Source organism: Miniopterus natalensis, chromosome X (assembly GCF_054644295.1).
Source record: "Miniopterus natalensis isolate mMinNat1 chromosome X, mMinNat1.hap1, whole genome shotgun sequence".
NCBI lineage: Eukaryota > Metazoa > Chordata > Mammalia > Chiroptera > Miniopteridae > Miniopterus > Miniopterus natalensis.
In genome coordinates, this window is record NC_142103.1 from 42,317,188 (window position 1) to 42,334,930 (window position 17,743).

At 34.1% G+C, this 17,743-nt stretch overlaps 1 protein-coding gene and 1 non-coding gene across 2 annotated transcripts in view; both read right to left on the reverse strand.

Annotated features, from left to right (window-relative positions):
- Nucleotides 1-17,743, reverse strand: part of DACH2 (dachshund family transcription factor 2) — a 665,744-nt gene that overhangs the window by 381,897 nt on the left and 266,104 nt on the right. The gene's annotated exons all lie outside the window — the stretch shown is intronic.
- Nucleotides 15,119-15,220, reverse strand: LOC148090464 (U6 spliceosomal RNA). The gene has a single exon (XR_015713743.1). It is a non-coding gene; the product is annotated as a U6 spliceosomal RNA (small nuclear RNA).

The following is a 17,743-nucleotide window of genomic DNA, read 5'->3' on the forward strand; positions in this document are numbered from 1 at the left end:
TCAGCTTGCCTTTGTGCTGAAAGGACAGGAAAACTCACAAACATTCCTTATTGGAATTCATTGGTTAAAAGCCAGCTATGAAATATACATGCAAGAGGTTACTTACTGCTTTTACTTCCCGGGAGTTGGGGCTAACAGCTCAGCAACTATATTTTCCCTGAAGATAAATAGTGTGCTCATTTAATTTGTCCTTTGTTACAATCTGCATGTGTATAGTCTAATCTTGGAGTCTCTTCCTCCACACTACAGGTGCTTCCCTTTTGCTAATTAAACATTAACACTGCAATTGTTGGTGCTCTAAAATTGGTTGTTAATCACCTCTGACTAAGAGTACTGCAAAAAATCTAACTTGTGTTCCAGATAAATTTCAATAAATACAAGATGTTTCCGTCCTCTGAAACATTACACTGGAAGTTTATAGTTTATTTTTCAATAATTCTACTTTAAACGGCATTGTTTGGCCACAGCTTCATTCCTTGAAGGAGTCAGTGGGAGTGTGGTATATGGATAAAGGATGTCCCTAAAGGAAGTATGTCATTATTTAGGACCTCAAGTCCAAGTCAAAGACAGATGATTTTACCCAAATCTTACACGTGTTGTCAGAAAATTCCTTTTCTTTCCTTTTTCTCCAGAAATGCAGTGATTAATGTTATGCTTTACATCCTCCTATGAGCAACATATATAACTCAAAGTAATACTTTCAATATATGGACAAATAGTAATCTATTAGCAAAGCAATGGATAGTGGTTCTAAAAGAAAACAGATAATAACATGAAATTCAGGAGTCAAATGTATGTGTGAGTGTGTGTATATGTACATAAACTGAAAATGAGGACCCAAGTGAGATAAAAAGACCCTGAATTGGATCTCCAGTCCGTCATTTGGGCTCTGAAAGCAGTGACGTATTTGAACTAACTTGTACCAGCTTGTAAACACAAACTTTGTGTGTCAACTCCTAACTTCACATTGAGGATCTCAGTTTGGTGGCTTGAAATAGGCCATGGTGAGAGTGTTTACACGATGGAAATCAGCAAATACTACAGATCAGGGATCCACTCCCACCCCAAGGTGCAGCCAGTTAAACATTTACCATCACACAACTGTCTGAAAGGAAAGCATTGTGGCCATGTTTTCTAAATCAAATAATTCTTCATTTGACTTTGTCATTTTAATTGTTTATCTAGTTTAAAATAAAACCATTATATCTGCAATGAAAAATTATGAAGGCCTTGCATTGGCCAGGAAGCTTACTTGGTTAGAGGGTTATCCTGATATGCCAAGGTTGTGGGTTCAATCTCTGGTCAGGGCTCATATAAGAATCAACCAATGAATGCAAAAGCAAGTGGGACAACAAAAATTGATGTTATCTCTCTCTCTCTCTCTTTTTCTCTCTCTCCTCCTCTCTTTCTCTCTTCCTCTATTCCTCTCTCTCTCTCCTTTCCTCTCTGTAAAATCAATAAATAATATTTTTTAATAATCATGAAGACATTGTAAAGTCTCTGATATTAGCAAAATTTAAGTATGGGAAACATATCTATGTTCCAAAACATATGGAAAGCTGCTTTCCTAAATATTTAGAAGCCATGAAAAAGAGCATAGGTAGAGGCATGGAAGCATTACAACAAATTTGGAACTGCCATTATTATCTCTAGGGTCTTGGGCAAGTCACCTAAACTCCCTAGACTCCATTCCTCTATATTTGTAAACTGAAGATGTTAGATTAAATGACTTTTTCAGTTCCTTATATTTAATACCATAGGATCTTTGTGATAATACCACAGCACCTTCAATTTTTCCTTTTTATGGGAAGAAATAGCAGTCAGGATGGTTTATGGGGAATTCAATAGCAACTCCACCCCTTTGAAGTCTCAGTTTTCTCATTCGATCTTACTACATTATCAAAAATTATCCTTTTCTGTACATTAACTACCCACAAAGGTAAATGGTCAGCATGCGAAACCAATTATATTCTGAGCAACAATGTCCTTATTTACAGTTAAGATGAGATATTTCATATCCAAAATAGTGTTTTATAATTTAGGTCAGATATTTCTAAATAATATTTTTGATATGATGCAAACATTTAAAACGCTGATCATTTTTTAAAGCTTTCTAAGTATATATTATTAAACAAATAAAAAGCAAGTAAGTTATCATCCTCTATAACCAGAAACAAATACTTATATAAATCAAAGCTGACTAGATTGGGAGTGACAAAAACAAGAATTAATTGACTTATACATTTCAGAATCTGAGATCATATAATTCTAAGAGAAACGCTAGTCAACAGGCATGCAAAAATCAAACATTTAAGTGCTAAAGAGAAAATATTGGCATATGGATAAAATTGTTTAGGCCATCTCTATAATTTGTTAAAATTCATTAAAATGCATGGCAATTCATAACTATAAAACATAAATTAAAAATCTTGAGTAAAACATGAAGTCAAAGATGACTGCTAAATAACTGCCAGTTTTCTAAGCAAGGACCATTCTGAGGAATTATTCACAGTATGCATATTCCCACTTTGGAAAATACAGATAATGTGATGTGCAGAAATAAAAAGCACTTCCAAAACGTGAACATGCTAATGCTATGCCTATGCCAAGAACTTAGCTATTGATATTATTGTAAATCATCTGCCTGTGATGTAAACATATCTGCAATGTCATTGTTCAACCATATGCCAGCACTATAGTCACTCACTTTTATTTTTCTGTTTAATAAGGATAAATGTAGGTAATAATGAAACAGTTTATCATAGTTCTAACTTTCATAAAATTCCACTTTTTCATTTAAACTCTACTTTTATTATAATAATAGTTATAACAGAAATATAAAAGTTTATCTGTACATCAAAATATGCCACTTCTTATATGGTAGTCTGATATTCTCAAGTAAATCTTTGATGTAAAATTTAATTAATGTTTTATATTCCTAACTATAGTTCAAGTTCCTTGAGGATGACTGCATCTTTATATTTACTTACATACATCACTGATGCTAAAAAAAGTTGCTGAGCTTTTAGTAGGCACTCATTAACTATTTGTGAGTTTTAATAGTTGACACAGAAAGGAAAACTTGTAATTTAGAAGCAATTACAAATCAAGAGCAGTCCATAAAAACAAATAAATAAAAAAATTCCACTGCCTGATAGCTTTCTTCATTTGCTAAAGCCTTGTTCCATGCATGTAAAATGTCACAGCTCTGTCTTCCTGTAACTTTGTTATATTATTTTCAGCCATAAGGGTTTTACTGCCATTCAGAACCAGGCAGAGATCAACAGCCATGGTCAGGCTAGAGCAGGGCCACCACTCTCTCCATTTAGGCCATACTAATGAGCTGAAAGCTCTTTGTGGCCTTCTAAGTCAAAAGGCATGAAATAGACCTCCAAGAATTATGATAAGAGTTTGACTTTGGGGCCTTGCTTTGGACAGATCATTTGTCAGGGCAATCCATATTGCTTCTATCTTAGTCTCATTCTAATAACCAAGTGAAAAGTTCTCTAAGAACTGATGAAACTGTCCAGTTCATACCCTTCACCTATCTACTACTTTGTTATTATAAAGGCCGTTACTTGCTGTAGTTGAGTGACACAGAGACACGGCAATTTTAAATCATTTTAATATTAAATAGACCATTTTGAGCCTATTGCCAGTGTACCTAGACAAGTCATTTGATATTGGTCGAGTCATCTAACTTCTATACTTCTTAGAATCTTAATCTGCAAATTGGAAGTATTAACACCTCTTAGAGTTGTAGTAAAGATACACACACATATACACATACACACACGAGAGAGGCAAAATGTGCCTGTAGAGTGATGCCTAGTACATAGTTTTTAATAATAGTGCTTAATAATTTGACAGCTATTATGGAAAGTAGTGAAGTAGTTAAGACTCTTAGAACTGTTAAGTCAATATAGTTTATTTAATTGGTCTAACATTTTGCTTTCACTGTAGTATAATATATAATGAATATCATACTTTGCTTGTCTTAACTTTCTTGTCTGTATTGTTTGAGTAAAACTTCTCAAAACTCCATAATCTACTTAAATTTTAAGCCACAAATACTACTCATGGTTCACATAGTGCTTATATTCTATTTTTTCCTCTTTATCAAACTTAACTAAAAAAACCCACAGCTATTTTTACTTGTCCAGCCTGTGAAAATGAGGCAAAGAGGAAAATCATTTAAAATGGTTTTAGAGGCAATTGCATTGTAGGAGAAAAAATTTGAATGTATCCACAGTTGCTAGGAGTACAGTACACATTGCTGGCAATACTTAATTCAGGTTTTAGAATACTGTGTTTGTTTTATTTGTGTCTTTGTTTTTATTTTTTCAAATAAGACTCAAGGGTAAGAGAATGCTCCATTAGAAAAATTAAAAATATTGTAAGGCTCATTTTATTTAAAAATATAGAGGCTACCTTGATGTTTGAAGGCACATGTAGTCAATATATTTTATTGAAATGCAAAATGTAGATTATATGGCATTTAGTAACACTCTTTCATCTTGTTGAATAATAAACTGAAAACCAAGAGAGGTGAGGTGATCTGTCAAAGGTCACCCAACAAGTAAGTTACAAAGTCAAAGCTAAGGCTTTGTTCTGCCACTTCTAGTGCCTTTCAACAGTACCACACTAGCAGTCATTTTTGCTTAACCTTTCTTAAACTTTGAAAGCATCCTTTTAACGCTTATAAAGACAACATTTTCAAAGTTTTTCCCTGTCTTCATGGTCAAAATACATTTTCAAAATATTTCCATAGGATGATGGGTGGGAAAGAGAGAGACTCTTTCTGTGAAAATAAAAGGTGGAAACATTTTGAAAATGGTATGAAAACATTTGGCTGCCTTAACAGCCTTAAAGAAAACATTTATTTTGGCCGCAGGGACTAAAACATTTGCTTTCTTTGGAAATGTTTGCTACCAAAATAAAAGTTTGTTTCTTTCTCTATGTAGAAGCAAACATTTTGTTGAATAAGTTACTTTATTCTTTGTATAAATTATTATTTGAATATAAATTATGGCCACTTTTAGTGACATCATTGTCCATACAGATTGTTTTGTAAAAAAAAAAAAAATTAGGGATCCTTGTATTTCAAAACTCCCCTTCCTATAAAGATTTAACATTCTGAGGTGGCAAACTGTATTTCAACAGATTACCTAAATGAGTAATGAGAAATTCCCTCATTCTGTTAAGAGAAGGTTGTCCTGTACAATGTTTTACTCATGCAATTGAAACACCTAGATTAAAAGGTTTATGTAGGCCCAAAGGCCCGAAGACAGACTGTCTGACTGAACTTTTCACATTTTAGGCTGTAGATTTATTTTCTTGTGAAATTATTGTAACTATTTCTATCTACTGAGTGTATAATACATACTAAGAAACTCAATTTGAGTTACTTGGAGTTTATTTCTAATATTTAGACTGGTTTCAATGTATTTTATGTTGCTATTTCAGTTAATGGTTCTCAACTCCAATCATCCAAATCCAGTCACATAAAATTAAACTCATGTATCCACACATGCATCGGCTGAAAAGACTTTCCTATGTCTACAAGAGATGGGCTACAACTCTCTACCTAAAAAGTCCATCAATGTTAAGACTCAAATGTTTACAGCATACCATTGTTCACTAAATTTATAGTCTCACTAGGAAAGCAATTCATCTTGAAGAAAATGGAAAAGGGAGACAATTTTTATAGTAGAAAAAAGTAACCTGGTGATTCTCAATCTTAGCAACACATCAGAATTACCTGTGAGGTTTTCAATAACTACAATTGCCAAGCCTTATTCCAGACTTACTGAATAAAGAAAGGTGAGTTTTATCTCTCAGAAGTTCATTGTAAGATCTAACTAGCACATAACCACTTCAAACTTAGACATCTCAAAAGGACTGAAGTATCTGGGTTTGGTCAGATTCTACTAGAAATAAGCAAACTTGGCCAAAGTCAATCGCTGGTTACTAGCATCACATTTCTTGGCAATATTATTCAGATACGGTCAGACTATCAGTGTATTTCTATTTCTGAGGGCCATCTCCTGTATTGCTTCCAGATTAGGAGACCAGTGACAGCACATAGCTCTAAAATCCACAACTGCCCCCAAAACAGAGATCACTAATGAAAGTTTAAAAATTTTCCTTCTTTATGAAATTCTGCAAAATTAGCCTGGGTTTAGTTTCTTTTTAGAATGAGACATACAGGGTGAGGCAAAAGTGGGTTACAGTTGTTCATACAGAAAATAACGCAATAATTAATAAATAATAATACAAGAGTAAACAATGTTCTGCATACTCACAACTGTAAACTGACTTTTGCCCCACCTTGTACAATATTTTGCTTACAATGAGTTGGATGTTGATCCAACAAGACAGAAAGAAGATGTATGTACTTGTTATTTTTTCGATTTAAGAGAAAGGGGTAAAGCACAACTTGTCTCCATTTTATAATGTATGTAATATGAGTATTGTGAAATTAAAATAAATGGAGGGGAAATAAATGGCAAAATGAATAAGAGAGCACATGGATGCATTCTGCAACTATGTCCAAACGGTGGCAGGCAAAACAAGTGTAATATCCTTTCTAAAGTATACTGTGACTTCCTGGGTTAGATTACATAGGTCTTTCTTAAGTAAACATTAATTACAGCATAAATATCTTTCTTGTCAAGGAGGCTATTTTCTCATAATTTTCTAATTTATTTGTTTTAAGGCCTCATGCAAACCATACTGAGTAGAAAGTCCATAAATAATTGTAAAGAATATATTTTAAAAGATTTTTAAGTTCCATCAACAGAAGAATTTTATTTTTCTAGCAAGAAAATGTTTTCCCAATTTTGTTGTACAACAATGAGCATCTGACATCTTGGAAGATAATATATAAGGATATATTACTGGGCGGAGGGGGGAGGGGGAATCACTCAAAAACATGACAGTGAAAGAAGGTTAGCTTAAAATGTAACTTATGAAGTGAGGTCATCTATAATCTTTATTATCCATGTTGTCCAATATCATTATTTGCTCATTATGATTCAGGCTGCATTCTTCCATAAATATGTATCTAGAGTCTTATTAAACTTAAAAATGAGAACTTTGGAGTTTTTTTTAATGTGGTTACTCTGGGAAGAATTAAAATCTGTATCATCAATCAACTGTTCACAAGCATCTACTAGAGGCAAAGTCAGGTGATCTGAATGAGGGACAATAAGAAGTATAAGACATGAATTCTGTCCTCTGCAGCTCTGGGTAATGTAATTTACAGTAAATAGTTACTATGTACCAGGAATTCTTCTAAGTTCTTTATACATGTTAACTAATTTAATACTTTTAACAACATTATGAAGTATGTACTATTAATTGCATGCTCATTATAAAGAGCATAAAACTGTGGCTCAAGAGGCATAAATGACTTTCCAAAGTCATACAGCTATTATGTGAGAGAAATGAAATGAGAGCCCAGGCAATGAAAATCTAGGTCCAGCACATTGAATCACTATGCTAGGATATTTCTAGAGACAAAGAACCTAAAGAATCCTAAAAAGTTAAAGTTGTAAGGAGACTTAGAGTACTGTTAGTGCAAATTCTTCCCTGTACACATAAGGAAACTAAAACCCAAAGAAGTGAAATGGTTTGCCTATTCATGATCACAGAGCTAGTTGGAGAGAAACCATGATTGCAACCAATGTTTACTGATTTCAAGCCATGGTTCTTTTCATAACAGTCATGATCGGTTTAAACATTTCTTCTTTGTTTCATTTTTCCAATCTAGACTATTGAAAATGATATATGTCTATAATTATCTAAGTTAAATTTGATTGTGTACAAGCAAAAGTAAATAAAAACACTGGGATATAAAGTATGATAGATGACCGAAAGATAGAGATAAAGATATATGTACACATAACATGTAATACCTACCAAAATGCTGCAAATAATATTATTATTCTCAATATACAGATAGTAATCTGAGATCCATGAAGATTAGATAAGTAGCCTAAAGTCACACAGCTAGTAACAAAATTCAAAACCACTTCTGCTTGGCTCTAAACTACTATTTGTACTACCTAAGAAGAGGTTACAATTTGAAAATATTTTACAACTTTTACTCCAAGGAGAAAAAAATTTAGGGCTTTTTTTTATTAACAAAAATAATAATTTATTTTTTTTAAATTGTATGTGGTTGGTAAGAATTGTTATAATTAAGAATTAACTTATTACTGAACATTTTATTATTTTTAAAAAGTATTTTTTCACTAAAATATAGTTATGATACAGGAGAGAAACTATTAAACCTAAACTCCCATTGTGTATTTTACAATATAGGTCTATTAATTTATAAAAAGATTAGCTTGAAAAATGAATGCAAATAGTGTTACGTGTATGCTCTATGAAAGGGTTCTATTCTCTAGGAAGTGAAAAATCAAATTAAATAGATATTTAGTGAGAGCTCAGCTGTGCAAAGTGCTCTGCAAGATCTCCTTACCACATGAGGCTTATATGGCCCATACTGCGTGGAGCTTACCAATTTCATCCTTGAGCCTACTACAGTTCCTGACATAGCACTTCATCACAAATGTAGATTGAATTAGATTATAGAAAAAGTTACACCCAGTTCACAAAATCAAGCAATAAAGTATAAATAATATGCTACTGCTAGAGTTGAAATGGCTATAGCCAGAAAACTTACATTTAAAGTGAGTCAATTTCTGTTCATCAGTTTATTAAGTTCTTTAGAGTCCACATATAAGTGAGATCATGTGACGTTTGTCTTTCTATGACTGGCTTATTTCATTTAGCATAATATTCTCCAGGTCCTTCCATACTGTCCCAAACAGTACAAGATCCTTCTTCTTTACAATTGCATAGTATTCCATGGTGTAAATGTTCCACAGCTTTTTTATCAACTCATCTACTGATGGTCACTTGGGCTGTTTCCAGATCTTAGTTATTGTAAGTTGTGCGGGCATGGGAGCATGAATCAGACTGACGAATTTCAGAGGGATGGAGAGGGGTGGGTGGGTCGAGGGGGAGAGATTAACCAAAGAACTTATATGCATATATGCACAACCCAAGGACACGGACAATGGTGTGGAGAGGGACTGGGGGGAGGGTGGGACTCGGTGGAATGGGTCATTGGAGAGAAAATGGGACACCTGTAATATTTTGAACGAAAATTAAAAAAAAAAAAAAGGTGTGTCAAAATACAGAGAGCCCACAGTGGAACAGAGTTTGTCTTCCGTGAAAGCTGCAAAACCTTAAGTTGTTAGGATTAGCTAATTTCCATGTTCTGATTGAAAAACCCAAAACAGATGCATCCTGATCTCAGTCCTTTTCATTTCCTTTAAAATATAATAGTATGTGTTAAAATTAGGTATCTATACATTCTGAGCCCTGCAGAGAAGAAATTAGAAAATTTAGTCCCACACAGCTTGCTCCTGGACAAACTGGTCCATTTCAGAGCTCAGTTAAGGAAGGGCTTTAAATCCATTGTATAGGCCATTATTATGAATTTGTTACTGTTGTTGGATGATTAAAAGCAAAGAAAAGTATTGGAAAATAAGCACCTACTATGTGTGAGGCATTACACTGAGGTTCACATCAATTTTATTTAATTCTCTAAATAATTTTATTATCCCTATGTTAAAATAAGAAACTAAGCCTCAGAGAGGTTAACTTTCCAAAGGCCAGCCAGCAGATCCAGACTGTAGCCCTCCTCTGTCTGACTTTAAATCAACTACACCTTATGCACTTATTTCTTAACCTAGTGTAAGACAAACTACCTTCCTTTCCTTAATTTCTAATAAAAAGAGGAGCACCTCCTCAGATTGGAAGAAACAAATTCAAGCATAATAGAACAAAATAAGCAGGGAGCTGAAGGAGGGAACTGTGCATGGTCATCTCACTTGGGTTTAAAATGTCTTGATTCGCCAAACTTGGATAAAGGCAAATCAGTTGAAGGGAGCTAGGACTTCACGCTAGGAGTAATTTTTAAGTTACATGGCAGAATGCATATAAGTGGACTTTAAGTTTCACAACAGTAAGCCTGGTGCAAACAAAAGAAATAAGGAATGATTGAACAAATGATTAAAGGCTTTGAAAGAAAAGAACTAAGGAAAAGCAGAGCTGGTTCAGAGGAAGGAAGTCAGTGAAGACTTTATGGAGGAAAGGAGCCCTTAGCCATGTCTCAAGGTTGGATGGGACCTGGGCAAGAAGATGCATGGTAAACACATTCCATACTAAATCATAGACATGGAAATGAAGCTGTCTTGTGGCCAGAGAGGAGACAGGCCCAGCAAAGCATGGCTCAGAGGTTGAGCATGGACCTAAGATCCAGGAGATAGCGATTGGATTCCCAGTTGGGGCATGTGCCCAGGTTGCGGGCTCGATTCCCAGTTGGGGGCATGCAGGAGGCAGTCGATGAATGTAGACTCTCTCATCATTAATGTTTCTATCTCTCTCTCCCCCTTTCCATTCTTCTCTCTGAAATCAATAAAAGATATATTTTTAAAACTGAGGATATGATGGCAACCATGGAAATAAGCAACAACAATAAATTACATAGCGCTTATCAAGTGTTAGGCACACTTCTAAGTGTTTTTATATTAAGTAACTTCATCCTGGCAAAAATTCTGAAACTTAGGCATAGTTAATTTATCTGCCCAAGGTCACACAACAAGTAGGAGCAGAGCTGAGATTTAGAACCTATGAAGTACTCATTCCACAATGTTACATTAGAGGAAAAACATATTCAAGTGAAGAGGTATAAGTAGTCATTTTTCAGTAATAAAAAATTATGCTTTTCAATGAAAATTAAAAGAAAGCAAATATGTAGAAAAAACAGGTAAAAACTTGGAATAACCCATAACTGGTCAAAATTTTAAACATATTTATTACTTATGGGCAATGTGATTTACTAGAAACTATAAATAAATTGAATATATTTTTTAAAAATAGCATTTACAGCACACTTTAAGTGGATCTATTAAATGTATATCCTTTTAATTTCTAATGAAATCACACAGAAAGATAAATGGAAAAAGTGCTCATAAATTTCAAAGATTTTAATTTGTCTCTTCTTAATCCTAATCTGCACACTACATAAGGTTCTAAATACTATTATCAAAGAGAAGTTAAAACTATACAAAAGGAAAGGGGTGTAGAGTAAAGGGTAAAGGGGGTCGAATATATGGTGACGAAAGGAGATTTGATTTTGGGTGGTAAACAGACAATGCAATATACAGATGATATATTATAGAATTGTATACTTGAAACCTATATAATTTTATTAACCAATGTTACTCCAATAAATTTAATTAAAAAAAACTATATACACACAGCTACATCTATGTACACGACATATTTAAGAGCAAAGAGGAGTAGACAGCTCTATCTCCAACTATTTTTGCTATTTTAAGGGTATTAATATGTAGAAAGTCATATGTAGCATTGATATTCTAGTGATCTATACTAAGAAATGTCATCCACATTTACCATTGCTCAATTTGGCATACTAAAATATATGGTAGAATCTGAAGTATGTTCCCAAATTATGTTTGAAGTTTAAGACAACTTTCAAACCATATATAGTTTCCTACATCTATCTGTTATATATGACAAACTGCAACTATTGCAATGTGACAGTGCTTTTATAATTAAAGATAAATGTCTTTCTTCTTTAAATACTTTGATTTTTATGAAACAATGACCACTTAGTAGAAAAATGTGGATAATATGTGTAAAATTATTATTTAAACCTCCCCCCACTTCTATCTAAAGATAGCAGCCAAAAAAACTGTATAAGTCAGGGTGCCTTTGAAGATGTTTAATTAAAATCTAATCCCACTTTCTTAAAAGCTCACATAAATTAAGCTGTCATTCAGGAGATTTATGCATTCACATTTGCATACTACATACAATTCATCAATTACTCATATTTGAAAGCAATGCCTTTCCCAGGGTACTGAACTGCCAGCAGTGCAAACAGGCACATGTAGTCCACAGAACCAGACCCACTGGTACCTTGGAGAAAGTCACTTCCATATGCTCCTTCATTTGTACCACCACAGAGCTCTAAGCATGCTAAGAAAACTATGACAATAGTTTGGTGGATTTTACTCAGATAAATTAGTTTGACAGAAAAGAACATTTTACTTCATCTTGGTGGCATTTCAACAGTCCTTCTTTCATTCATGGAAGGTTTTAATATTACAATAAAGACACAAAATCATTGCTGAGCTTCAGAATAACCAGACAAAGCAGTTAAGTGAAAAATCTCTTCAAGTTGATAGAAGTCAACCATTTGTTCATTGTGGCATATTTGACTAAGGTAAAAAAAAAAAAAAAAAAAAAAAGGTATCTGTGTGTATACCTGTGTGTATGCATACATAACAAATATCCACACATACATAATACATATAGCCATAAAAAGAGAGAGGTAAAAATATCAAAGTGTTCAATGGTTCATTTAGAACACTTGGAAAGCTTTAGATTTGGCAAATATAAGATACCCGTAACTTTTCCAGTCTGCATTTTTTCACTGCTGGTGGGAATGCAGACTGGTGCAGCCACTATGGAAAGCAGTATGGAGTTTCCTTAAAAAGATTAAAAATTGACCTGCAATTTGACCCAGTGATCCCACTTCTGGGAATATAGCCTAAGGAACTCCAAACACCAATCGCAAAGAACTTATGCACCCCTATGTTCATAGCAGAGTAATTCACAATAGCTAAGATTTGGAAACAGCCCAAGTGCCCATCAGTAGATGAGTGGATAAAAAAGCTGTGGCACATTTACACCATAGAGTACTATTCAGCTGTGAAGAGGAAGGATATTTTGGCCTTTGGCACAGCATGTAGCGAACTAGAGAGTATTATGCAAAGTGAAATAAGCCAGTCAGAGAAGGACAAGCACCAAATGATCTCACTTATATGTGGAATATAATAAACAAAATAAACTGATGAACAAAGTGGATCCAGTAACATAAAAGTTTGTAAGAAACTGAGGGATCTCAGAGGGAAGGTGGGGAGGGGCAAGTGGGTGGGGACAGATTAATCAGGGAACTTGTATGTTTATGGGCATGGCCCATGGATGTAGATGTTGGTGTGAGGAGGGCCTGGGGGTGAGATGGATGTGGGGTGGAGGAGATCAGTGGGGCTAAAAGGGAGACATCTGTAATGGTCTCAACAATAAAGATAAAGAAACATTAAAAAAAAAATGTTCTTGTTAATCTTATTTTTTCCATTGATTTTTTTTTTTTTAGTTTTTTAATTTTCTTTTTGTTTAAAATATTATAGATGTCCCTTTTTCTCCCCAATGACCTGTTCCACCCCATCCCTTCCCCCTCCCCAGTCCTTCTCCCCACCATTGTCTATGTCCTTGGGTTGTGCATATATGCATATAAATTCTTTGGTTACTCTCTCCCCCTCCACTCACCGCCCTCCTCCATCCCTCTGACATTCATCAGCCTCATCTATGCTTTCATGTCATTGAATCTATTCTGTTCATCAGTTTATTAAGTTCTTTAGATTCCATGTATAAGCGAGATCATGTGATATTTGTCTTTCGCTGCCTGGCTTATTTCGCTTAGCATAATATTCTCCAGGTCCATCCATACTGTCCCAAAGGGTATGAGATTCTTCTTCTTTACAGCTGCATAGTAGTCCATGGTGTACAGAGAGATGCAAATTAAAACCACAATGAGGTATCACTTCACACCTGTCAGAATGGCTGCCATCAACAAATCATCAAACGACATGTGCTGGGGAGGGTGTGGAGAAAGGGGAACCCTAGTACACTGCTGGTGGGAACACAGACTGGTGCAACCACTATGCAAAACAGTATGGAGCGTCCTCAAAAAATTAGAAATGGAGCTGCCATTTGACCCAGTGATTCCACTCCTAGGAATGTATCCTAGGAATCCTGAAACATTCATCAGAAAGAATATATGCACCCCTATGCTGTGTTCATAGCAGCACAGTTTACAATAGCTAAGATCTGGAAACAGCCCAAGTGCCCATCAGTAGATGAGTGGATAAAAAAGCAGTGCGACATTTACTTCATTGATTTTTAAAGAGAGTGGAAAGGGAAAAGGGAGGTGGTGAGAGGGGGAAAGGGGGGAGGGGAGAGAGAGAGAGGGAGGGAAAGAGAGAGAGAGAAATATCAATGAGAGAGAGACATTGATTTGTTGTCTCGTGCATGTGCCTGACTGGGGCCGGGGATCAAACCTGCAATCCAGATACGTGCCTTTTACCAGAATCGAACTCGTGACCCTTCAGTGCATAGGCCGACTCTGTGAGCCACAGTGACCAGGGCCAGACTGTATTTTTTCTAAAGACTATTTTTGGGGGGAAAAAGAAAATTTTTAATGGACACATTTTCCCCATGAACTATAAGCTCTTACAAGATACCTTAAACTTTTTATGCATACTGAGAATACAGGTCACTGCAGTAATCCCAAGGGGAAAATGGTATGCTTATAAGGCACCACATAAAACAAAAAGAAAGATGCAATCCACATGACATAATGGGGTGAACTATTTCCAACATAGATCAACAACTGCCACAATATTTTTCATGAATCTCTATATTAATGTTCAATATATTTGTTTTAGAATTGAAAACAACCACTGGCTATAAAAGTGATACTTGAAGCAGGAACATTTCTCCTCTCATGCACAATCCCTTTCCTTATCTTTCTAAAGTTTGTCACCAATTCCTTTATCATTTGGACATCCAGAAAACTCCAAGCAGAGCAACTGGAAAATTTAAATTATCTTCTCTCATTTATTTTATATAAGTTATAAGCCTGTATATTTTTGTGAGTGTATACTGCAGCTAATGTTCAGCAATGACTCACAGAAATTTGATTCCATATAGATGTTTTCAGTGCTCACTGTGTACAAGACACTGTGTTCAGTGTTGTGTTTAATATAAAGATGCATTATACATTGCCAGAGTTCACAATTTAATGAGAAAGATGTAAATGTATACTAATGACTAAAATACTGACATAAGCAATGCATGAGGGGCACAAAAGAGAGAAATATTCAGCCTGAGGAGATCAACGGAGGTGGTATTTGATCTAGTCTTTAAATATGAGTGAGATAAATTAAAAAAAAAAAAAACCTGTTTCATAAATGTACATGTTTTGTAGAGGGGCCATGCTAATCTTTCCCTCTATCATTCCAATTTTAGTACATGTTTTGTTGTAAAAAACTCATAAAAATTACTTGAAAATCTGCTCAAAGCAGAATAGTGTTCAAACAAGAAAAAAACCTATAACAATATGTGAGAGTCAGGCTGGTGTGGCTCAACAGTTTGCAGTTCCATTCCCTATCAGGGCACATGCCAAGGTTTCTGGCTCGATCCCCAGTAGAGGGCATGCAGGAGGCAGCCAATCAATGACTCTCTCATCATTCATATTTCTATCTTTCTTTCTTCCTCTCCCTTCCTTTCTCTGAAATCAATAAAGTCATATTAAAAAAAAAGAATACTTGAGATAAACATTGTATTTTCTAGATACCTACTGTTTCCCATGGTAAATACAGATGATTTATCACTAACTGTGCTTTGACATGTATCAAATATTGACCATTAGCTGATCTTAAAGTGTATTGCCATTGGATTATAGCTTGTTTCTGAACATTAGCTGGAATATAAAAATAGCAATAATAGTGGATTTATTCTATCAGAAAACAATATCTGCCTTTTATTCCTACCAAGCTCTTCAATTTTCAAAATTTTGATTTCTCCCCAAAATACAATAGTAATGAGAATGCATTACTTTTTTCATATAAATGTAATGTAAAAAACATTCTTATAAGAAGCTTTAAGCATTACTATCTGGAATGAGGGTAAATGGCAGTGTAGAACAAAATATAAGTGTGTGTGTATATTATCATTCTCCTTGCTATAATTTAACCCTGAGAAAAAATGTTTGAGTTTGGTTCTGAACAAAAGAATCTCTCATGGGATATCAGGTTTAGTTAACAAAGCTAACAAAACAATTAATATTCAATGTGTCCTATGCTCCAGCATTCAGTGTTAGTTTTTGAAGCTTCCTTCAAATTCTACAACTCAAAAGCCTATTTAACCTCCATGGATTTTAATTATGATCAAGAAGCTAACTGTAGTTGTATTTCAGTCAGAAAAATATCTATATGGATAGATTTTTACAGTAATTATTCATTGTAACAATTCAACTAATTGAATAATGTCTGAAGTAGTTTATTTTAAATAATGTAGTATACTGGGGATATGTACAATGTAAGGTTGCTATATCTGAACAATAAGTGATCATTTATCACTATAATGTTTTTGTCTTACAGGAAACAGGTCTTTACTTAAGTCATAACTGCTATTTATAACTAAACATTGTCTTATTACAATATCTCTCCCTAAATGAAGAGTAACATATCAGGCTTGCCAACTGTCTTTCTTCAAGAAAGACACATTTCCCCCTCTTTCAGGAAAAAAAAAAAGTTAAACACTACACCCCTCCAACGACATTTCTCCCCAGAAGCACTCAGTCCTAATATTGAACAATGAGTGATTAGAAAACAGATCTTTATTTCTTATGCTTACTGTGGTAAATTCCTAATTTCATAAAGAAAGGAGAATGTTTCCTAGGTTGAAAAGCTTAGCAGAATGCAAACCGAAGGGAATTCAAGTTCTAATAAATAAGACTGCTATAAACCTAAATAACAAGACTTACGTTTTACCAGATATAGACCAATTTATTCTAAGTTACTACTCACTACAATAAACATTAAGTAAAACTAACTAGTGAATTGGAAACTATTGTAAGCCAGAAATAAAAAGAAAAGACAAGTCTCTTAAACATTCGCTATAAACAAAATACAGGGTAGGCAAAAGTAGGTTTATAGTTGTGAATACATGAAACAATTTATTTTTATATTATTATTTATTAATTATTGTATTATTTTCTACATGGACAATTGTAAACCTACCTTTGTCCACCTCTGTATTAAGGTGATAAAATTCACAAAATTGTCTGTGTTCTAAGTTTATTTTTAAACATATCTTAAGGACAGGAATAGTATAAAATATTTTCTGCTAGAAATGTGTGAACTGAATGACATATCAGCTCAGTTTAAAGAATATTTTGATCTACTGCTTTTGTTCTAGTTCTATTGTTATGGAAAATCTATAAATTCAATTCCATTTCTAACTGCATCATTGGGTTAAAAACTTTTAAACCTAAGCTTGTGATTTAGTAAAAATAATAATGATAATACTTTGTAGGGTTGGACCCTACAAATTAGCAAAGGTTACTGAGATTTTAGATGGGATTAAGCCAAAAAAAAAAAAAAAATCTCATAGACACAGACAACTGATGGTGATTACCAGAGGGAGAGGAGGGTTGAAGTAGGTGGGTGAGAGCAAATGGGGGGATAAATGTTGATGGAAGGAGACTAGACTTTGGATGGTGAAGGCACAATGGAATGTGCAGATGATGTATCATAGAATTGTGCACCTGAAACCTATATAATTTTATTTACCAGTGTAACCATAACCAATTCAAAAAAAAGAAAATAATTTGGTTTAGTTCAAATCTTTATTTTAGATAATAGCAAAAGATTAGACTAAATCATTAGTCTAGTGATTTTGCACTGTGTAAAAGTATCTTTTGACATATAATGTGCATTTAAATTAAATATAACATTATCCTTCTACACTGTATTAAATATCATTTTATTTCCTATTTATATTTTATATC